Below are 8,076 nucleotides of genomic sequence, written 5' to 3'. Positions count from 1 at the left end.
GGAAAACGGGGCCAAATACCACACGCTGTCGTCAAAACTACCGCCAGGATCGCGGCGAAATTTAGATCACCGCATTGATAAATTCATTGGCTCTAATTATCACCTATTTTTTAATCACCATGTGCACCTTTTCGTTTCAATGTCAGGTTTACTTAAAAGGCTACAACAATGTTTTTTTTTCGCGACGCCGAAATAACATCGATCGATCGCTCAGTCGCCGCCACCCAGTAATCCCAGTAAAACGTGGACAAACGCACTTATTCGGTTATTCGTACCGTTCATTACTTGGCGCGGGTGGAAGACTTAAAACCGCTGTGCTGTGATCGCCGACGGTCAGCAGTATTTCATTCATCTTCCGTTGATTCTTGCGGTGGGCGGAAGGGTCGAAAGAGGATCTGGTGTAGGGGTCGCCCAGCAGATGGAGGACGGCACAGGCAGAGGGACAGGAGGAGAAGCCACACTGCAGCTGGAGGATAGATTAGGAGGAAGAGCAGCTGTGGCAAGAAGCAACATGCTGTGACGAGTTTCGTGACGGTGGGTTCTGCGGGTGGCGCGTGTGGGAGAGCTATTATGGCCGAAGGGACTGAGCGCGAATTGTGCCAAAGGCCGATAGGTCTTACTTGTTATGAAACCAAAGTGGAGTTTTGATATTCGTGTTTTTCACCGTCTTGCGGAGAGCCACGGCCCAGCTGCCAGAGCCGCCGGCTCAGCGCTGCGTTAGTTCTGGTCCGGCTGCGAGGTAAATGATGCTCGCGACCAATCGTTTCGAAACATCAAGATTAAGGAACTAAGCAAGATGTGGGGCACCATATAGGTTACCTCCTCCTATCGCTGTTACAGATGCTGAACCCGCGTAGACCGCACTCTGGGACAGCACTCCAGCGGTACTCCGACATCGCTCCAGCGGCACTCTGGGAGCACTCCAGCGGTACTCTGGCAGCACTCCAGCGGCACTCTGGCAGCACTCCAGCGGCACTCTGGGGCAGCACTCCAGCGGTACTCCGGCAGCACTCCAGCGGTACTCCGACATCGCTCCAGCGGCACTCTGGCAGCACTCCAGCGGTACTCCGACATCGCTCCAGCGGTACTCTGGCAGCACTCCAGCGGTACTCCGGCATCACTCCAGCGGTACTCTGGCAGCACTCCAGCGGCACTCTGGCAGCACTCCAGCGGTACTCCGGCAGCACTCCAGCGGTACTCCGACATCGCTCCAGCGGCACTCTGGCAGCACTCCAGCGGTACTCCGGCAGCACTCCAGCGGTACTCCGACATCGCTCCAGCGGCACTCTGGCAGCACTCCAGCGGTACTCCGGCAGCACTCAAGCGGCACTCTGGCAGCACCCCAGCGGTACTCCGGCAGCACTCCAGCGGTATTCCGGCAGCACTCAAGCGGCACACTGGCAGCACTCCAGCGGTAATCCGTCAGCACTCTGGAGCACTCCCAGCGAGAGCGACAGTGAGGCTGACCCAAGGCTGACGGTCGCAGCATGTTCCCACTGCGGGGAAGCGTTGAGGATCAAGCGGAGGGCGAGGAAGGTGGATGCAGGGGCGGCGGTCAACCCAACGTCAAGCCATTAGCTGAAAATGAGAGGTTTTGCCACCCTTTGTTGTACTGTCGGTGATAAGCCTATGCTGTCTGCAACATACTCGCCGTGGCGAATTACAAGCCTGGCGCCAGAACATCGTGTTGTTCGTGAGTGAATGGTGTGGGGATGTGTTGAAAATAGAGCAGGCAGGAGTGCTGGAGGGAGCGAACCTGCCATCTATCCGCACTTTCAAAAAGCATAGTTCGGGAACAGACACCAGACTTCCTCCTGCTATTGGTGTATAATAAATGAAGTTCTCTTCCAACCAACCATTATAGATAACAGATGCACTGGCCGTCCTGACAGTGACTGGCTCCTGCTACAGCTCTATTCCATTGGTGTAATAGGCTAAAGCTGCCTCGCACGCGCCGGTCTGTCGTGATCATCCACAATATACATGGACCGGCATGTGCTGTACCACAATATACATATCCACGCCCTACGTGAATGGGACCGTCGGGGCCCATAGGCGTTCGGCTCACGAATCACGCCATAAATCAAGGAAAACCGCCCAGGACTGCAATGGCGTTATTTTCCACCGCTCGCGATTCCGAGGGGCGCCACGCACGCCCATTAGTCAGGGTGGATAATAGTTTAAAATAGAGTTTTCGGCCCTCCCGGTATTCGCGAAGCCATGCTACCTGTAATGAAAAATCACCACGTTTCGGCAGCGAAAACTTGCAACTTTAAAGCATGCATCCACGCTGTTATATTGGAAATACAGTCGGATGCGTGGGAACACTCCACTGGCGCACTAAACGCCGTTCTTCGGCGTTCATGGCAAACGCGTCAATGTAACCAGAATCTTGTCCTACTCCAGACAGCCGCACTAAGAAATCCTGTTTGAACACTCTCTCAGCTGCGCCACACATGTAAAATGTAAGCGAGCGACCAAGTCCAGACGACGTGGGCCCCGATCGGCACACGGATCGATATGGAACACGAAGGCACAACTAGCCTGCCTACGGACAGAGACAGGGCAGTTCCCCTCACAACATGCGCGATAAAAAGCTGTTCCTCTGCTCTTTGGCCACATCTAAACGGCACCCTTCGACATACACCGGTGTAACAAGAGCGCACACAGGTAATTCGCTCGATTCGGATCGTGTGGAAAAAGGTCGCGCAGAAGAGTGTGTGGAATGTTTTCATGAGTTATCATTTTCCGATAAACCTAGTATGCCAAACTTTGACCCACTTAATGAAGCCAAACCACGACCAGCCAGACCTACATATAGGCAGAGCAGACCAGCCGGACGCACTTATAGAGCCTTCAAGTCAGACGGGTCCACCATGGAGAGAACACCTTGTTCCTTCGCTGCACCGCGCGATCAAACACTTCCTGGCGCACAAGGGGCGCCCAAATCCCAGCCCCAGCAAAGTCCAGGAGCAGGACTGCTTATTGAAATGCGAGGCGGCAGATGCATGGCCGGCGTTACCTGCCACCGACTCAAACCCGCGCCCATACAACAGACCCATATCAGCTTCCTCACTTGGTTGCCAAGATACATCCCCCAAGGGAGGGGGTGGGGCTATGGCAGAAGCCGGAATCAGATCCCGACTCGCCGGCAGATGGCAGCACGACTGGTGGCGCCGGCGCGCCTCTGACGGGGTCCGAAGAGATCGCACCAAGGCCGTCCGGCCGCGCGGCTGACACCGCCACCACGCCAGTTCGTCCCACACACGACCCCCCCCCCCCCCCTCCTTACACACACACAATCGTCGGTTGTCGTCGCTTCGCACCGAGTCTTCCGTCAGAACATGCACGGTGTCTTTAGTGTCCCCTCGCCGCACGCGCCGCCGGGGTCGAGTCTCCTGCCCGGTCCTCCACCTTCAGGTCTGAGACAGTCCGACGGCGGTGCATCACCGACCTCGCCACGTTCCGGAGGCCAATGTGGCGGGACGCGAAAGCCGGCGGGCAGACGTCCGTCACTGGCGGGCAGACGGGCGTCAGCCGGCGGTCACACCGGCGCCGGGAGCGGGGACGTGTTGCCGCGGGCACTTCGGTAATCAGCGCCTCGGGCCGAACGGTGCGGCGAGTCAGGTAGCTGCGCTCCATCAGCGAACGGCGCGGCCGACCGGTCTGCTCCTGGCCGCCCTGGCGGAAGTGATGCAATACGGTGTCCCACTGACTGCAGAATCTGGTGACTCTGCTCCGCCGTCGGTCTATGCGCTCCGTCGAGGTCTGCTGGTCCCGCCGGATCTGGCAGTCTCCGCCGTCCCGCTGCTGCCAGGCAACCCTCTCGGCCCGACGGAACTGTCGATCCCGCTCCCTTTGCAAGTCCTGCTCGATCTGCCCGTCCCTCCTGCTCGGTCGGTCCCTCTCGACCTGCCGGTCCCTCTTGCTCGATCGGTCCCTCTTGCTCGGTCGGTGCCTCTGCTCGATCGGTCCCTCTCGACCTGCCGGTCCCTCTTGCTCGATCGGTCCCTCTCGATCTCCCGGTGCCCGTCACGCTCTCGATCCCGGGTTGCCGCGGTCATGCCCGTTCCTGCGCCTCCTCGGTCTGCCCGGCCGCCCACCGTCAGGGCAAGACACGGATACCTGCAACGAGACGGGTCGTCAGCATCACACCTTCTGCTACAAGGCGCGCGGCGGGGCGGCCACCACCTGTGGTCTTGACGCCCATTTCGGCCAGAAAACAACATGGGGACTGCCTGCACGTCAGCTCCACACGCCAAAAGGTACGCCAAAATTACTGTTTGGTAATGGGAGGTTGTTGGACCGCAACATCAGGGGTGACCAGGGCTCATTCGCAGACTGGCACCAAGCCAATCCTCAGTCGCTAATCAAAACGGCGGCGCTCCCTTCCAAGCATCGCCCAGTTGACCTCAAACATACCGCAGAAGTATCCGTGAGGTTCAAAGACGAGTCTGAGCGCCCGCTAGTTATTCTAACTCGTTCGACGTTAATGACGGCCTTTTCAGAAGGAATCCTGATGCGCTCGCCGCGCCCCATCGCTGCTTCCACGGGTGCGCCGGGCCTCGCCACAAGAGCGTCAGTGCGCTTCGCAGACGAGTCGTGGCGCTTCGCAAATGTGGCGGTTCGCTTGGCACGCGAGTTGGCGCGCTGGCCTGGCGGGTGCGGTCGCCTGACTCGGTCCGCGGCGCGGCGCTCAGCACGCGTCACCAGCACCACCGGCTGCAGGTCACAGTCGTCGTGCGCGAGCGTGACGCCGGCGATCACGTGGTCCGGGTTCTTCGGGTCCGCCACGGGCCGCGTCGAAATCTGAAGTCAGAGCAGCGGTTGACTGAGACAAGACGAAGCGAGACAAGGCACTGACGGCGGGCGGTAAGTGAACTGCGGTTGCGGATGGCCAGTTGTTGGTCGGTCGGACTGTTCTTACTCACGGCGATATGAATGATCGTGACCCGGGTGGTTACCGTGTGATTCTGACCACAATGTCCATGGTCTGGCCAACCGACACGCGCCAGACCAAAGTTGACCTCTATCGACCACGGTCCAACCAGTTTCCGGACTCCAAGTTGGCCTTCTGACCATACCTTGACCATACCGCCTGACTGACGGGCCGTGGTCTGGATGACCGTGACAAACATATGACCTAGGAAAAGACCGATCACTGGCCCAATGATCGCCAAGCCCAGCAGCCGACGCAGTCTAACGCGAGCACCAGCCTGCGCCCCTGCCGCCCAGGACCGCCGAGGACTACAGCCACACCTGCCGCCGAGGTGACCGCCACCGAACATCCGACCATATCGGCATCGGCCGTGCTCCGCCGTGACCTGATACGCTAACCGCGACCTGAGTGGCCATGACCTGACCTCCTCGGCTTGGTCACATCGCCTGCTCGAAAAATATCCTCTCAGTCTTCCTTCTCAAATATTTTGCATTTCTCTGATATAAGCGAACAGATGATGTTGCGCATTTGTTGTCGATTGAATTTCAGTTCATCGGTGTTTGAGATATGTGCCCACAGGACTTCATATCGATTCTAAGTCGATAATTTAGAATCCTGACGATGATAATCGAAACGCAAACTTATCAGCTGTCCTGCCCTGGCCCTCATTATATGCCATGGCGCCTCCCATGCTCTAACCTGGACTATAAACTCCAGTCATAATTAACAAACCTGACACTGGGCCTGGCTATGACCTCACCGACCCTCGCAGTCACCGAATTACGACTGACGCCGTCCTGGTCATGACCTGACTGGCCCTAGCTTAACCTAGCCTGTAACTCTGACCAGACCTACATGGCTTGGCTGATCACGTGCTAACCGTGCCCTGACGCTGACCAAACCACGAGTGGCGCGAATGACAGTGAAGAGACCCGCCTGACCTCGACCGTGACCCGGCTGACCTTGACGCCGCCGGAGGCGGGGCGCCAGCGGAAGTGGAGCAGCCTCTCCGGCTGGTCCAGGGCGCGTATCAAGTTGAGCCAGCTCAGCTCTCCCACGACATCTGCCAGCGAGAGCGCCGCTGCCGGCCGCTGCTCGCTCATCTGAGGCCAGGTCAGAGGTCAGGTCACGTGCTGCCGGTGGGCGCGTCAGGCACGCTGCACGACAGGAGGGGGGGGAGGGGGGGGCAGGGGCGGCCAGACCGGAGTCTGCAGCTGGACTGGCGGGGCTGCCAGACGCCACTCTCCGGCGGCGACATCACTCTGTCCCTCACAGGCGCTGTCAAACGAACGCGCAGAAACGAGCCAAACGCGTGAGATGCTGGGTTTGAACAATTCGAGCACCTAAACGTAGTACATATGGTAATACGATGATATTGATTGGAATCTGATGGAACAACCGTGCCAACGACTGAAAATCGTGAGCGTTCCCCGCATATGTCATTTAAAGTTCCGACGTGTGACGCCGCCCTCAGCGTGTACCAGCCGCTCCGCGGCCGTGGCGGCGGCTCGGCGGAGGCCGGCGCACGCACCAGCAGCTGGCGTAGCGAGGAGCGCCGGGGGCCGGGCAGCGCGCGCTGGCCCGCGCAGAAGGCCGGCGCGCAGTCCGGGCAGTACCAGGGAGGCCGGCGCGGCCGGCCGGCGCATGCGCGGTGCGCGCCGCGCGAACCGCACGAGCCACACAGCAGCTGGCTCCAGTCGCTGCCGACACAGGAGAGCGCTGCAGGTGACGGCCGTCTGCGCAGGCTGAGGCTTCGGCACGGGCGCCAGCGGTAGGCATGTTTATACTGTGCAAGCGCTCGTGGTGGGGGACGCCCTCCCCCGGCACTAGCCAACCCACCTGCTGCATTTCGCTGTGGCGGAATCAGATCGGCAGGCGGACGTGAGAGGGCGCAAGGCGACATTGGTGGCCAGCGGCCTATCATTTGACGTTAATTACGAGGCTGCAAAAAGACATCTAGTACAGTGACATGCACTATTAAAGGCGCGTTTCACGCTAGCCATAGCGATTGATAAAATGTAGCAATATGGTCAGATGGACAACCGGTAAACCAACGTCTTCTGGCATGGCACGCTGCCCTACACATTATTTGGGTCACCAGCTAGTTCCACTTCCAAAGCGTGGGACATCGACAGACCTTCACGTTCTACACAGCAGCCGTACAACGTGGCGCAAGTCTGAATCTTCCGCGACCCTGCGTGACAGAGGCCGCGACTGGCATCTCGACTGACCTGTGACCGTCGATGAAGTGGAACCGGCCGGAGTTGCTGAGACAGTATCGCTGATCACAGCCCTCGTGTCGCTCCAGCAGCTCGGAGAATGCGTTCGGCTCCATCTCCCAGCTAGCGTCCCTGTGGTGGAGAGCATCCGCGGGCGTCAGCTCTGGCGAGCACGTGACACTGCCGGACACAAACTGACGCGCCATGGTCCGGACAAAACACTGACAGGGCGTGAACGCTGGCGAAAATTGTCCGTGTGCTGAAAACGGCAGCTGCGGACAGCCACCAACAGGGCTGGACCGCAGCTCTGGCGAATACTGGCTGTACGTCATAACTGCGACCCGGAGGCCGCGTGTCACAGCCCTGCCACGTGTTGATCGTGTGCCACGGTCCCCTAAGGGAGCCCGCATGCCACAACTTCTGCACCCGCTGGCCAAGTGCCACAGGTCCGCTGCTGACACACCGCGTGTCACATCAGCGACACATGCTGCTTCACTGATCAGAGAGGAGCCTCACTGATCAGAGAGCAGCTGTCACTGATCAGAGATCAGCCTCAATGATCAGAGAGCAGTCTCACCTCTGCGGCACGTAGACGCCGAACTGTTTCATGTGTCGCAGGAAGCCGGTCCGGTTGTTCTTGTTGCGACATATTGGGCAGGTGAAGAAGTAGCCCGAACTCAGAGCCATTTTCTGCGACAAAGAATGTGGCAGTCGGTGCTCACCCGGTACGCCGTGTTCCAAATGGAATGTTTGGGGACGATATATATCTCATTATCACCACGCTTAAAACGCAGGGTTTGCCATATGTTAGTGTTTCAAGGTGTTTATTTTTCTGATTTCACTGCATGTTATCATCGGCTGTCTATATACCGATCCCCGACGTCATTAAGGTGCCAATCACGCGGTTTCGGCGCACAC

This window comes from Pollicipes pollicipes, unplaced genomic scaffold (genome assembly GCF_011947565.3).
Source record: "Pollicipes pollicipes isolate AB1234 unplaced genomic scaffold, Ppol_2.1 Scaffold_3087;HRSCAF=3621_pilon_pilon_pilon, whole genome shotgun sequence".
NCBI lineage: Eukaryota > Metazoa > Arthropoda > Thecostraca > Pollicipedomorpha > Pollicipedidae > Pollicipes > Pollicipes pollicipes.
The sequence above is the reverse complement of the archived record's forward strand: the minus strand, read 5'-3'. Positions refer to the sequence as shown.